Source organism: Carcharodon carcharias, chromosome 1 (assembly GCF_017639515.1).
Source record: "Carcharodon carcharias isolate sCarCar2 chromosome 1, sCarCar2.pri, whole genome shotgun sequence".
In the NCBI taxonomy this organism is placed as follows: domain Eukaryota; kingdom Metazoa; phylum Chordata; class Chondrichthyes; order Lamniformes; family Lamnidae; genus Carcharodon; species Carcharodon carcharias.
The window spans coordinates 1,615,656-1,631,525 of NC_054467.1; the positions used below are offsets into that span (position 1 = coordinate 1,615,656).

At 39.9% G+C, this 15,870-nt stretch overlaps 1 protein-coding gene across 6 annotated transcripts in view; it reads left to right on the forward strand.

The window, feature by feature from the left end:
* Window positions 1–15,870, forward strand: part of LOC121277425 (sodium/hydrogen exchanger 9B2-like) — a 139,214-nt gene that overhangs the window by 57,011 nt on the left and 66,333 nt on the right. The window lies entirely within an intron of this gene.

Consider the following 15,870-nt stretch of genomic DNA (forward strand, 5'->3'; position numbering starts at 1 on the left):
GCCATCTTGTGAACAAGTCTGGTGACTTTGTTGCATGCCCTCTATGCCAATAACATCCTCCCTAAGGTAAGGGGACCAAAACTGTGTACAGTACTCCAGTGCAGTGTAATCAAAGTTCTATACAATTGAAGCAAGACTACCTCTTGCGATAAAGGCCAACTTATCATTAGCCTCCCTAATTGCTTGCTACACCTGCACGTTAGCCTTATTGACAAGGACACCCAGGTCCTTTGATGCATCTACACTTTCTAGTCTCATCTTTTAAGAAATACTCTGTGCATCTGCTCCTCCTACCAAAGTGGACAACCTCAAATTTTTCCACATTATATTTCATCTCCCATGTTCTTGCGCACTCTCAAAGTCTGCCCAAATCCTCTTGAAGCTGCTTTGCATCTTCCTCACATCACACTCCCTAGCTTTGTGTCATCTGTGAACTTGGAAATATTACATTTAGTCTCATCTCCAAATCATTAATATATATTGTAAACAGCCTGGGCCTGAGTACTGACCCTTGCGGTATCTCACTCGTCACAGCGTGCCAACGTGAAAATGATCTGTTTATTCCTGATCTGTTTTCTGTCCGTTAACCAATACCTAATCTATGTTGGAACATTGCCTCCAATCCCATGTGCTTTAATTTTGCTAACCAACCTCCTGTGGGGGACTTTATCAAAAGCCTTCTGAAAATCCAAATATACTAGGTCCACTAACTCCCCTTTATCAATTCTGTTAGTAACATCCTCAAAAAAAACCCCAACAGGTTTGTCAAACATGATTTCCCATTATAAATCCATGTTGACTATGGCCAATCAGATTATTACTATCCAAGTGTCCATTTATCACATCCTTTATAATAGATTCTAGCATTTTCCCTACTACTGAAGGGCTGTAGTTCCCTGTTTTCTCCCTCCTTCCCTTAAACAGTAAGAGTGACATTTCCTGCAGATTGGAAGGCAGCAACCATTCCAGAATCAATAGAATTTTGGAAAATGATCACCAATGCATCCACTATCTCTATAGCTACCTCTTTCAACACTCTGGTATGTAGAATATCAGGTCACGGGGTCTTATCAACCTTCAGACCCATTAATGTCTCCAATACAACATTCTTACTTGTACTAGTTTCCTTCAACTCCTCATCCTCCCTAGTCGCTTGGATCTCTAATTCTGGGAGATTTCTTATACCTTAAGTGAAGACAAACACACAGTAATCATTTACTTTCTCTGCAATTTCTCTATTCCCCATTATAAACTTCCTGACTCTGCTTGTACTGGACCCACAGTCCGTCTATGTTTGCTAGTTTACATTCATATTCTATTCTCCCTTTCTTTCTCAGTTTCTTGGTCCTCCTTTGCTGTATTCTAAAAACCTCCCAATCCTCAGGTTTACTACTATTTCTGGTTACTTTACAGGACTTTTCTTTTAATTTTATACAATCCTTAACTTCCTTCGTTAGCCAGGGTTGACTGACTTCTTTTTGGGTTTTTCTGCCTTAAAGGAATGTATAATTGCTGTAAACCATGTAATAATTATTTAAAGACTGTTCATTGCCTATGTGCTGTCGTACCTTGTAATGTATTTTCCTAATCCACTTCAGTCAATTTGTCCCTCAAACCTTCATAATTTTCTTTGTTCAAATTTACACCCTGGCTTCAGATTGAACTATCTCACTTTCAAACGTAATGTAAAATTCTACCATATTATGGTCACTCGCCCCTAAAGGTTCTTTTGCAACAAGATTATTAATTAGCTCTTGTTATAATACTAGATTCAAAATAACCTGTTCTCTAGTTGGTTCCTCAACATACTGCTGTAGAAAGCAATCCCTACACACTCAAACTCATCCTCTAGAAACTTTGTACTTCTTAGGGTTTCCCGGTCTATATCCAGACTGAAGTCACCCATGATTACCGTATTACCCATGCTACACGCTTCTATAATCTCCTGATTAACACCATGCAAAGACTACTGTTTGGCCTATAAACAACTACCAATGTTTGCTGTCCCTTGCTGTTTCTTAGCTCCACCCAAACAGATTCCACATTTTGTTCTTCAGATCTGAGCACCTCCTTTACTGACTGATGTACTGAACCCATTCCTTTTTATCAACATCACACCACTTTTTTTTGCCTGTCCTTGCTAAATGTTGAATATCCTTGAATATTCAGTTTCCAGGGTGAGCAACCCTGCAAGCATGTTTCTGTAATGGCAATTAGATTGTACCCATTACCTCTTTGTGCCTTTAAATCATCTACCTTGTTGCAAATGTTGTGGTGGACTGCCCTTAATTTGGTCTTTTTTACATTATCCTGCATATATGGGGCAAAGGTGGGTATATGGAATTGGGTCCCAAATCAGCCATGATCTGGTGGAATGGTAGAAAAAACTTGAGGGGCTGAATGCCCTACACCACTTCCCACCTCTTGCCACTCTGAATAGCTGCCCTTGACTCCCACTGCCTGCTTTCTGTCTCGAAGTCAGCTCGCAGTCCATTCTGCCACTTGTACTCTGACTCTGCATTCTCTGACCTTATTCATTGGTCTGTTATGAGGCACTTTATCAAGGCCTTTTGAAAATCGAGATAAGTTATATCTAATGCATTGTTGTTGTCCATTCAATCACTTATCTCCTCCAAAAATTCAGTAATGTTGATCAAGTATGATTTTTCCCTTTTGAAATCCATGCCAATTATTCCTTACCCTGTATTACCCTGAGCTTTTGAAAACACTTAGTGCAGAAAACATATTTTAGAATACTTTAGAAATAGTTAATAAAACAATAGCTTTTGTCCTTATAAGTAACTATTTTCCTACAGATTCACTCGTATACACCAACACTCAACGCCATTGCTTTATTTAATCAAAATAGGAATGTTTTCAGCTGGAGTCTATATATTTTGAAGTTGCTTAATGCAACTTTTTTTCTTTAGGTGTTCTTCTATTCTTGCCTTTACTAGGAATTTCATTATATTCCTACCACTGATGTTAAGCTGATTGGCCTATAATTCCCTGACATGTTCTGTTCCCTTCAGCATATATTATCCAGCTTCTGGATTTGCATTCAGAACCTTGTGATTCAGAGGCAAGGGTTCTACCAACTGAGCCACAACTGATTTCTACTCCTGTTTGTAGAATCTCCAGTTAATGCCTACTTCCTGTACACGATTTAACATATTTAATATACAATTGACAAAATGTGTCTCTTGCAGTGTTTGTTATGTGTAGAAAAACCTACTACCATTGCTCTGCCATTGTGTATAATTATTTTCAGCTTACAATAGCAAAATACCACTAGTGCAAACATTTTTTTGTTCAGAAAAATATTGTATTATCCAGTAATACAAATTGAGCAATTTTAATAAATTGCATAGGAGGTCTTTTTTCACACAATTTCAATTCAAATTATCTCATTTGCATTAAGCAGCTTCAAACTATATAGACTCTAGTTGAAAACATTCCTATTTTGATTAAATAAAACAATGGCATTGAGTGTTGGTGTATACGAGTGAATCTGTAGGAAAATAGTTACCATTAATGACAAAAGCTAATGTTTTATTACCTTAGAATACTTTAGAAATAGTTTTGTTTTCTGTGCTAAATGTGTTTTCAAAAACTCTGGTGCTGAACTTAAGGAGAGAGGGGGAAAAGAATTCCAAGTCAGCAGATTGAGCTCCTATTTTAGATAACAGCCACATTTGCCATTGTACTTGTTCAATATTCATTCATAAAGTATATAAATTATTCAAATGTTAATATTCTATCTGTGTCCCATGAGTTTCTAAAAATAATGTACTTTGTGTACAATTTAGAGGCATTTGCTGTGCTTGTTTGCCTGATAATACCCCTTCACTGATTGTTTCTATGGAGTTTTGCTTTAATCTGTCGTCACAATACACACCTACCTGATCACACATTACATCCTCCATTAACCTTCCATATCTCATACTTGTGTTACAACCTCTGTTTTCTTAACTGGGTGGGAAACACTCCAATTTTCCTGGCATCAGAACCAAAGGTTGGAATGAAGCTAATCTGTGAGCATTAGTAAGTATAAATACTAGCCATAGAATCACTGAGCACATTGGCTGAGTGACAGGAAACAAAAAGTAGTGGTGAACAGTTCTTTTTCAGACTGAAGAAACATTTATAGTGGAGTTCCCCAGGGATTGCTGTTAGGACCCCTGTCTTTACTGATCCATATTAATCACCTAGACCTTGATGTACAGGGCACAATTGAAAAATTTGCAGATGATACAAAACTTGGAACTATGTGAATACAATCTACATTGTGAACTATGAGGATAGTGTAGAACTTCAAAAGGACATAGGTTGGTGGAATGGGTGGACAAGTGGCAGATGAAACTTAATGCAGTGAAGTGATTCATTTTGTTGGGGAGAACACAGAGACAATATAAAATAAAGGGTAAACAAAAACAAAAATACCTGGAAAATCTTAAAATAAAGAGTAAATTGCTAAAGAGGGCACAGGATCAGGGGGTCCTTGGTGTATATGTGCATTGAAGGTGATCATAAAAATTTATCGTAGTACCAATTTTACCAGTAATCTTTGGGGAAAAAATAAACACACTGTTTCTGAACTTCACTTGGCTAGGTGACACATTTCACCCCCCTCCTTTGAAAACAAACTAGTCTGGTTTATTTTAAAATGCAAATGTTCTTTTACACCTAACATTCTAAACTTCATGTTTCTTTGCCTGGGTCTTTTAAAACCTGTGACTTACTGTTGCCTTAATGGAGGTGTAACTGGGAGTCAGATTAATTAGGGGATTTAGAAGTTACTATAGTAGTAATTTGTAGGCATGTATGTGCTTAAAATCATTTCTCATATTAATAAATGTTTAATCTAGTTTTGTAAAAACCTATAAGGCTCAGTGGTCTTATTACTACTGAATTCGAAGCCCGGCACATCAAAATGTACAAATTGCAGAAGTAATTGTCTCAAGTTTCCCTCTGGGATTTGAACAACTCAGCATTTACCATCGGCTGTGCTATTACACCCCCTTTTGCCAAAATGCATTGCTTCACACTTCTTTGTACTGAATTCCTTCTGCCACTTTTCTGAATATTCTGCTAGATTATTTTATGTTTTGTTGAAATTGATTGGTACCATCCTCACTTTTTGTGATACCTCCAAGCATGGTATCATCAAATTTTGAAATTTTACTCTCTTCCAATATCCAAATCATTTATATACAAAAAGTAGTCCTAGCACTGATCCTTGAGGAACATAACTGTCTACTATCTTTCAGTCTGAAAAACAATCATTTACCACAATTGCTGTTTTTTTTTTGTCCTTAAACCATGTGTCACCTTGAACTTTTTCACTTAGACTTCATATAACATGGGGCTGACTCATTTTTATCATGAACAGCCCAACAAAGAGTTTCTTCAAGACAAGTCTGCTTGAGAGGCAGGTTTGATTGTATGTGGTAAGCTTCACATCTTAAAGTTTGTGGGGAAAACCTGTCATGGTAATAGGATTACAAATAAAGTTCAATATTTGGAAAAGACATTTCTAATTAGAATACCAAACCAGAGGTGGTTACTGACTACAAGACATGCTGGATTGGCTACTGTCGTTTCTTTCATAATGTAACCAACATTAGTTTGGTTGCAATGAAAACAGAAAATGCTGGAAATACATAGGTCAGACAAAATCTGTAAAAAGAAAAACAAGTAATTGACATTGGAATGTAACTGTTTTTCAGGGCTGAAGACTGAAAAATAAACTGGCATTTTAGTAAAATTGAAGGAGATAGGGGGAGAACAGCAAGAATCAACAGATGTGGTAATCATGTAGAGGGAGCAAACCTGTTGCATGACATGCAAGATGCTTTATGATCAGTGCTGGCCCTTCAACTGTTTGCAGCCTACAATAGCTTGGATGAGAGGACTGATTATTGTAGCCAAATTTGCTGACTATGCAAAGCTAGAAAAGCAAGTTGTGAGGAGGATACAAAGAGTTTGCAAAGGGATGTAGACAGGTTAAGTGAATGGGCAAAAATTTAGTGGAAGGTGTATAATATGGGTTGTCTACTTTTGGAGGAAGAATAGAAAAGCAGAATATTATTTAAAAGGAGAGAGCCTGCAGAATGCAGCAGTACAGAGGGATCTGGGTGGCTTTGTGCATAAATCACAGTTAGTTTGCAGGTACAGTAAGTAATTAGGAAGGCAAATGGAACATTGGCCTTTATTGCAAGGGAGATGGAATAGGGAAGTCTTTCTACAACTGGATGGCATTGGTGAGACCACATCTAGAATACTGTGTACAGTTTTGGCCTTCTCACTTAAGGCAGGATACACGTGCATTGGAAGCAATTCAGAAACTGGACTGATTCCTGAGATGACTGAGGAATGGTTGAACAGGTTGGGCATAGTCATTGGAATTTAGTAGAATAAGGGATGATCTTATTGCAACAGATAAGATTCTGAGGAGGCTTGACAGGGTAAGTTGGGAGGATGTTTTCCCTTGTGGAGGAATATAGAACTAGGAGGCACAGTTTAAAAATGAGGGGTCCTCCAATTAATACTGAGATTAGAAGAAATTTAATCTCTCAGGATCATTGGTGTTTGGATATAAGTCCATAAGACATAGGAGCAGAAGTAGGCCATTCAGCCCATTGAGTCTGCTTCTGTTCTGCCATTCAGTGAGATCATGGCTGACCTGATAATCCTCAACTCCACTTTCCTGCCTTTTCCCCATAATCTTTAATTCCCTTACTGATTAAAAACCTGTCTATCTCACTCCACAGATGCTGTTAGACCTGCTGAGTTTTTTCAGAATTTTCTGTTTTTGTTACCATTTTCTTGTCAGCTAGTGAGGCCCAAAGTTAACCCTATGGCATACATAGCAAAAGAGCATCTTTCAGTTAATGCTGATGCTACAGTTTGGGATTTCTTCCAAAACTTGTGCAGCTGGATGATACTTTCACCAAGTAGATTGTTTCTTATGAGCTGAAAACAGTCTCTCTGTTCTCAAACAAACAGAACCCAAATCTAACAATTAACAATTGTTAACAAGATTCACATTAAATAACAAAGAATATACAAGTTACCTATTATGTTCTCTTGTCACATCAAATAGCAGAACATATCTTACTAACTGCTAATACTAGACCACTTGTATAAGCTACATCTTTTGTCCAGATTTAATTATGGATAAAACAGCGCACAGAAGCAAAAAACAAGTTGAGGCACGGTTTGAGGTGGTCCTCTTCTTAGGCAGTCCCTCAGGATCAAGGATGACTTGCTTCTACCTGGGTGTGATGGATTCTGAGATGATTGATAAGTCCATTGCACGATTTGCAGAGTCTGCCAAATGCATGGCAGGTTGTGCTTGTAGGGTTGTGTTGATGAGCTGTGTGGAGGCTTGTGCCCGCTCTCAGACTTGACCTTAGCTCTGCATGTTGCTGACAATGTCTCTTGTGAATGAGCCTTCTCCTGTTTGGTTGGTCACAAGCCAGGGACTCCTGGGCCGGCAGGGATGTTTGACCTCCACAAAGATGCTTTGAGGACATCCCTAAAGGGTTTCCCTTGTCCTCCTGGGAGTCTTGTACTGCAATAAAGTTCTGAGTAGAACAGTTGCTTTGGGAATATAGTGTCAGGCATAGGAAAGACAAGTCCTGCCCAGCAGAGCTGGCCTTGAGTGATGAGCACCTCAATGCTGGACAGATTGGCTTGGGAGAGGATGCTGTTGTTGACTGCCTTTCTTGTCACCGGATTTGGAGATTTTGTGTGAAGGCACCGCTGATGGTTGTTCTCCATTATTTTGAGATGCCTGCTGTAGGCTGTCCATGTCTCCAAAACATAAAGGAGTGCAGGGATCACTGCTGCCCGGTAATCCATGATTTAGACTTGGGTTTGAGATCCTGGTCCTCACATACTCTCCTCTTCAAATTTGACTGCCATTTGTCACCATCCTTTGCCTGCTCCATGTTGACATACAAGTTGTGATCCTCACCAGTAGAACCACCACAATCCTTATCTCTGTGAAGACTGGTGTCAAACAAGGCTATGTCATGGCACTAACCCTTCTCCATCCTCCTCACTGCAGTACTACACCTCACCTCTAGCAGGCTATCCACGTGTGGAGATGATTTACAGACCAAATGGGAAACTGTTCGACCGATGCTGCCTTCAATTCAAAACCGAACCAATCAACATCCTGGGGGTTCCCATTGATCAGAAACTGAACTGGACTGGCCGTATAAATACTGTGGCTGTAAGAGCAGGTTAAGAGGCTAGGAATCCCGTGGCAAGTAACTCACCTCCTTACTGCCCAAAGCCTGTCTATCATCTACAAGGCACATGTCAGGAGTGTGATGGAATACTGTCTATTTGCCTGGATGATTGCAGCTTCAACAACATTCAGGAAGGTCAACACCATCTAGAACAAAGCAGCCCACTTGATTGGCACCCCATCCACAAACAATCACTCCCTCCACCACCGACGCACAGTGACAGCAGTGTGTACCATCTACAAGATGCACTGCAGCAACTCACCAAAGCTCCTACGACAGCACCTTCCAAAGCTATAACCACTACCATCTAGAAGGACAAGGGCAGCAGATACTTGGGAACACCACCACCTGGAGGTTGCCCTCCAAGCTACTCACCATTATGACTTGGAAATATATCGCCATTCCTTCACTGTCATTGGGAAAAGCCTGGAACTCCCTCCCTAACAGCACTATGGATGTACCTACACCACATAGGCTGCAGCTGTTCAAGAAGGCAGCTCACCACCACCTTCTCAAGGGCAATTAATCATAAGCAATAAATGCTGGCCCAGCCCAAATCCCATGAATGAAGAAAAATCCTCCAACTTCAGTCACTGAGCTCCAGTATGTAGATGACATTTGTGTGTTTGCTCACTCATAAACTGAGCTCCAGGTCATTGTGAACTCCTTCGAAGTGGCATATCACATTCACATCATGTTTTGTGACTAATGCAAAACAATTGTTAAATGCTAGGTACACTTGACCAGCGGACTGAACTCGACTAACACGTTTCAATTTGCAATATTTCTGATTAACCTTTGGCTGTATTTACTTTATATATAGTAGTTAGACTTTCTGGCCTTAAAGGAACAAACTAACTTAGCTTCATATTAATACACTGCGCATCAGATGGTATTGTATACCTACCATTAAAAATGGCATAACATCTAATTTATAATCAGCATGCTAATTGTAACTTTAAAAGTGTTATTTACCACCTCCCGCTCCACGAACTTTCAGCAACAACTGCTATTGACTGATTGACTGACTCATTTATGCTCATTTTTATTTGTCATCTCTTTCCATCTGCGAAAGATTCTGAACAACCTGTAGAGAGAGAGAGAGCACTAGAGTTCTGAATTTTAAATTTTCAGACAGCATATCTAAGCTGCTTTTTGAGTACCAATGACTGCCTCTCTGTCGTTTTTTTCATTATTCCTTCATGGGATGTGAATGTCACTGACAGGACCAAAATGTATTGCTTATCCTTAATTGTCCTTGAGAAAATGCTGGTAAGCCACCTTCTTGAGCCACTGCAGTCGGTGAGGTACACCCACAGCACTGTTAGGGGTGGAGTTCCAGGTTTTTGACCCATTAATGATGAAGGAATGGCGATATTAGTTCCAAGTCAGGATGGTGTGAGACTTGCAGGTGGTGTTGTTCCCATCTACCTGCTGCCCTTGTTCTTCTAGGTAGTAGAGGGTGTGGGTTTGATTCTGATACAGACTATGAACTTGCTATAACTTGTGCCTTCTTCACCATACTGTTCCCCTGGTTCCATTAAAGCGATTTCTCTTCAGTTTCCTCTTCAGTTTCCCCTTTCTTGTTAGTGGACAACACTCTTTCTGTGTTATTCATTTTTCATTTTTTATATAGTCTTTCCTTGTTGCAATCAACAAAAGTCTTATCTCCATGTCAGCACCTTCCTCTACTGTCATTTCTGCAAGGTAGCCTTTATGCATTTGCTAGCATAGACTAGTGATGGATTTATTATCTTTAAACTTCTCTGTCATTAATCACCTGTAATGGTCTTTTATTCTCCGATTTCATTACAAAAATCCTTTGACAAAAACATACGTTTTGCCCATGTTGAATTTTTAACTTATTTTTCATAAAATCAGTGTGCAAGAGGTTAATATCCATCTTCCCTCAAAGCACATTGTCAGCATAAAACTTCCAGTTTAGAACAGACGGGGTGTCTGGGAAAGGTCTCCACAAGATGTATGTTTTATCATGGCCCACGCAATAATAGTCTGAAGTGCTAATTAGTTAATTAACCTAGGGAACATTATTTGAATTCCAGCATATTTCATGCAATTGTCAAAGATTGCCTACATTGTTTTCCAAAATATTTTGAGGTGGCTTGCTGATTAAGGTGTTGTTTTATTCAATCCACCCATCCTGGCACACCACAACATTCCAAACAATTGATAACCTGTCAATGGCACTTGGGTAATTGAGAAATGCACTTGTTTGCTACTTTGTTCCAGGCTTTATGGACTATTCACATGCCACTTGGTCGCAGATCACAGAATCGCCACCAGCTTGGGGCAGTCACTTAAATTGACAGTTGTTTCTTAAATCTTTTGAAAAGTAGGCAGGGTTCTGGTCAGATATAAAAACAAAAAACTGCGGATGCTGGACATCCAAAACAAAAACAGAAATACCTAGAAAAACTCAGCAGGTCTGGCAGCATCAGCGGAGAAGAAACTGCGCAGTTTCCCCTACAATGGAGAGACCAAACGCAGACTGGGTGACCGCTATGCGGAACACCTTCGGTCTGTCCGCAAGCATGACCCACACCTCCCTGCCGCTTGCCATTTCAACACTCCACCCTGCTCTCATGGCCACATGTCCGTCCTTGGCCTGCTGCATTGTTCCAGTGAAGCTCAACGCAAACTGGAGGAATAGCACCTCACCTTCCGACTAGGCACTTTACAGCCTTCTGGACTGAATGTTGAGTTCAACAATTTTAGATCTTGAACTCTGTCCTCCATCCCCACCCCCTTTCCGATTTCCCCCCCTTTTTTCCAATAATTTATATAGATTTTTCTTTTCCCACCGATTTCCATTACTTTTAAATGTATTTCCATCCATTGTTTTATCTCTGCCTTTTAGCCTATTTCGATCCCTTCCCCCCCACCCCACCCCCCACTAGGGCTATCTGTACCTTGCTCGTCCTGCTTTCTACCCTTAATGTCACCTATTATCACATTCCTTAGATAATATCACCACCTTCAACACCTCTTTGTCTTTTTGTCTATGACATCTTTTGGTTATCTCCACCTATCACTGACCCTCAATCCAACTCTATCCGTCCCACCCCCCACTTAAACTAGCTTATATTTCACCTCTTTTCTATTTTTCCTTAGTTCTGTTGAAGAGTCATACGGACTCGAAACATTAACAGTGTTTCTCTCTGCAGAAGCTGTCAGACTACTGAGTTTTTCCAGGTATTTCTGTTTTTGTTTTGGATTTCCAGCATCTGCAGTTTTTTGCCTTTATTTATTTTACTATGTTAAACTGTGTATTTTCATTCATCTACCATTTGTATGTAAAACCAATTATTGGTTCAAAGCCTTCCTGTCAGCTTAGCAAGAACATTCAAGAGCAAGTGCACTACTAATTAGGAGACCTGAGATGTGTTTATGATCAAGGCAAGCAGTGCTAAACCTGAGATGGTAATGTCTAGAAGAATAATCTGGAAATGTGGCAAAGGAAGTAGGAGCTCCACTGCTGTGACATTAATTAATGTATCACAACACACATAAACCAGTTTTCTCATTTCACTCCCTATCCCTTTGTGCCACTGAGCTGTGCAGCAGCACATGGCGACTTACATTGAATTCCTTTAAAACTATATCTAAGGTATTCCACCTCCATAATGCCAGTGCCAAAAAAGATTTACATACTTACATGGATGGTCAGAGACGAAAGCTTGATCCCAACCCAACATATTTGGGAGTGACTCTAGAGAGGACTCTGTCCTTTCGGGAATATCTGAAGAGAATGGCAGCAAAGGTCAAAACCAGAAACAACTTATCAACCAAATTTGATGGATCTACATGGGTGCAGCTGCCACAACACTCTGGGACCTGAGCACTTGTCCCATCATACTCTGCAGCAGAATACTGTGCACCTGTCTGGCACAGGTCATCACACACATATCTTGTTGAAACTCGGTTGAATGCACCAATGCACATAATAACACCTCTCCCCTGGCTTCCTCCCCTCGCAAACATCACTCCCCCACACATCCGCTGACTGACAAAAACCCACAAGCTGGTTGAAAACATCCATGATGCACCTCACTTACCATTTCACAATGATATATTCAAACCACCTACTGCCTGCCTTCCATCTCAGCACCCCAAATGGAGTATTCTCCCTGAGCAAGGTCTACCAGCAGACATCCTTTAGACTAAAGAATGGAAAACACAGGAAGTCACTAATAAGCTGCTTGTGACAAACCCCACCTGTTGAATGGCAGGCTTTGATGTAACATGGCAGGAGTGGTCCTTGATAAACAGGTTCAGGACAAGTCAGGGCTGCTGTGCAGGCCCCTCTGGGACCTCAGTACAAGCCCCTATGCACTTGTGGAAAGACACAAACAGTGCTGCACATTACTTAGGATTGTCCCCTCTACAGACTAAGTGGCGGACTGATCGCCTTAAATTCAGCATTTGCTAAATAAATATGCTACCGAGGATCTATTGCAAAAAAAAATTAAAATAATTGTATAACTTAATTGTCTTTCATGCAACGTACAAATGTCCTTTCTCTGTTCGTCTAGCTAAGTTTATGCTTTTTTAGGATGCACCATCCCTGGCTTCCTTCCACTCTTGTGTTTCCACTGTGTCATGGGCAATTTTAAGGTGTTACCTTATATTGCCTGTAATCATTTTTATTTGTATGAGCGTGTGTTTTCTTACCTTTGGATTGAGTCCATTCTAAATAACCCAGCAATGAGCCTTTTGTATTTTTAAGAAAATAAAAAGTTAGTTTATTCTCCACACCTTTTTCTCAGTGTTACTAAAGAAAGCCTTTTTTCTCTTTTTCTCTCTCTCTCTTGTATAAAAGCCAGTGTTTTACTTTAGAATCTATTTAGAACTGTGACATTTTTGTTGAGGCCAAATGTTTATGTACTTTTCACTACAGCTTTGAAGGAAATGGATGAACCAATGTCATACATGTACTGGGTGGGGTGGATATGATGGTTTCACCTGGCCTAAATTTGGGGCCTCAGGACATATAGAAGCACTTTAGCCATTCAATTACTTTTTTGATAAGTGTTCTCTGCTGTAATATAGGATAAGATGGCAATCCATTTGCAAACAGCAAGGTCCTGTAAACAGGAATGAGATAAATGACCAGACCATCATCATTCCTTTTGTTGATTGAAGGATAATTGTTGGACAGGACAGCAGGGAGAGCACCTCTGTTTGAAGTAATGCCATACATCTACCTAAGAAGGCCTTGGTTTAACAGCTCTCATCTGAAATATTTTACTATTTTTCAGTAGTTTTGCACGTTATTTGCATTTTGCAGCATTCCAGGGAAGTGTCTGTGCTATATTTTCTCCTGCACAAATGCAGCATTGCTAACTTGTTGTATTTTCAATCTGGGAAAAGGCTGATAAAGTTATTAAGACTCACAATCATTGAGCTTTTCATGAATTAAAAAAAATGCAATAATTTGATCACTGAGATTTTTGTTCTTAATTTCCAGGAGAGGGTTAAGGCCTGAGGCAGTGGAAGGGTTGGAGGATCACGAGGGAATGACAAAGAGGGAAATGGATGGGCAGGAGAGAGGAAGATCAATAGCAATGAAGGGGAGGTAAATGGAAAGTGGAAATAGATAGTAAAAGAAGGGAATATAGAAAAGAGTAGCTGTGAGTGGTGCATTGAGACAGGTGAGGAAGGCAAGTGCCAGCAATAATTGAGAGTATCTGCTTAACTAGGTTGCTAAGGGAGAGGAGTTGTCACTGTGAACCGCGAGGGCAGAGAAGGTTTCTGTAGAAGCATAGCGGATTGATGGGGTGCGGTGTCTGGTGGGGATTGGATGGGGTATAGTGTTAATATGAAAGAGTGAGGAGTTGATGGAGTACAGTCTGTATGTGGGGAGTTGGATGGGTTGTTTGTGTATATGAAAGGGAGGGATGTTAGATGAATTAGTGTGTGGAGGTCAGGGAATTGGGTGGGGTGCAGTGTCTTTGTGAATTGACATGAGTATCTTTGTGAGCTAGAGTTGTGTAGAGCATGCATTGGAAATGGTAATTGATAATTCAAAAACATTTAAAAGCTTACTTAGTGCCCTTCTGCTTTAAGGTATTGACTGTCATTTGTTTCTTAATTTGAGGTGCAATAAGTCTTCCTCCACTTGAATACTGCAAATGTACACAACATTGTTGTGCTATTTTTGTATAAAATACTCTATTGTGTTCATCTGATTATTCTGTAAATAAACCAGCTGATCATTATGATCCAAACCTATTGTGTGCAATTTTGGTCTCCATATTTAAGAGAGGATGTACTTGCAAAAGCAGGGATGTAATGCTGGAACTATATAAAACGCTAGTTAGGCCACAGCTGGAAATTTGTGTACAGTTTTGGTCACAATATTACAGGAAGCACATAATTGCTCTGGAGAGAGTACAGAGGAGATTTACAAGAATGTTGCCAGGGCTCAAAAATTGCACCTATGAAGAAATATTGGATGGGCTAAGGTTGTTTTCCTTAGAATAGAGGAGGCTGAGGGGTGACCTAATTGAGGTGTACAAGATTGAGGGGCCTAGATAGAGTAGACAGGAAAGACTTGTTTCCCCTAGCTGAGGGGTCAGTTACTAGGGAGCATAGATTTAAGGTGATTTCTAGAAGAATTAGAGGGGACATGAGGAAAAACTGTTTCACCCAAAGGGTGGTGGGTGTCTGGAATTCACTGTCTAAATTGGCGATTGGGGCTGAAACGCTCAAATTATTTAAAGGTACTTGGATCTGCACCTGAAGCCCTGTAACTTGCAAGGCTACAGACCAGGTGCTGGAAAGTGGGGTAAAAATAAGCAGCTAGTTTATTTTTTTTCTCTTTGGCTGGTGCAGACACAATGGGCTGAATGGCCTCTTCTGTGCTGTAACTTTTCTATGTTTCATTGGAAGGCAGTATAGCAAAGGTTTGCTAGATTAGCTCCTGGGATGAGAAGTTTGATCTTTAATGAAAGGCTGAGTAAACTGAGTCTATATTCTATGGAGTTTAGAAGAATGAGAGGTGAACTCATTGAAACATACAAGATTCTGAAGGGTAAATGGAGATTATTTCCCTATGCTAGGGCATCTAGAACATCGGGCCACAGTGTTGGATAAGGGGACAATCATCTAGGTTCATGAGAAATTTCTTAAATTTCTTCACTCAAAGGGTTGTTAACCTTGAAATCCTCTATCCTAGAGGGTTGTGGGTGCCCCATTCTTGAATATATTTAAGACTGGGACAGACAGATTTTTGGTCTAAGGGAATTGAGGGATATGAGGAGCATACAAGAAAGTGAAGTCCAATGTCAGCCATGATTGTATTGAATGACAAAGCAGACGGGCCATATGGTCTACTCCTGTTCCTATCTCTTGTTCTTGTATTATCCCATTCAGCTAGGGCACCCGCTTATCTGTTTATCTGTTGTAATATACTCACGTATTACCATCTATTGATGCAAAAATCAAGATTTAATTGTGACTCATAATTGCATAAACCGTTGAGAAGTAAATTATTTTTGGTTAAAATACTGAATCACAATATGTTTCTAAATGGTAGAAAAGCTATTACAAAATGTGTCAAAAAAATTAAAATTTCTTGGGATGCACA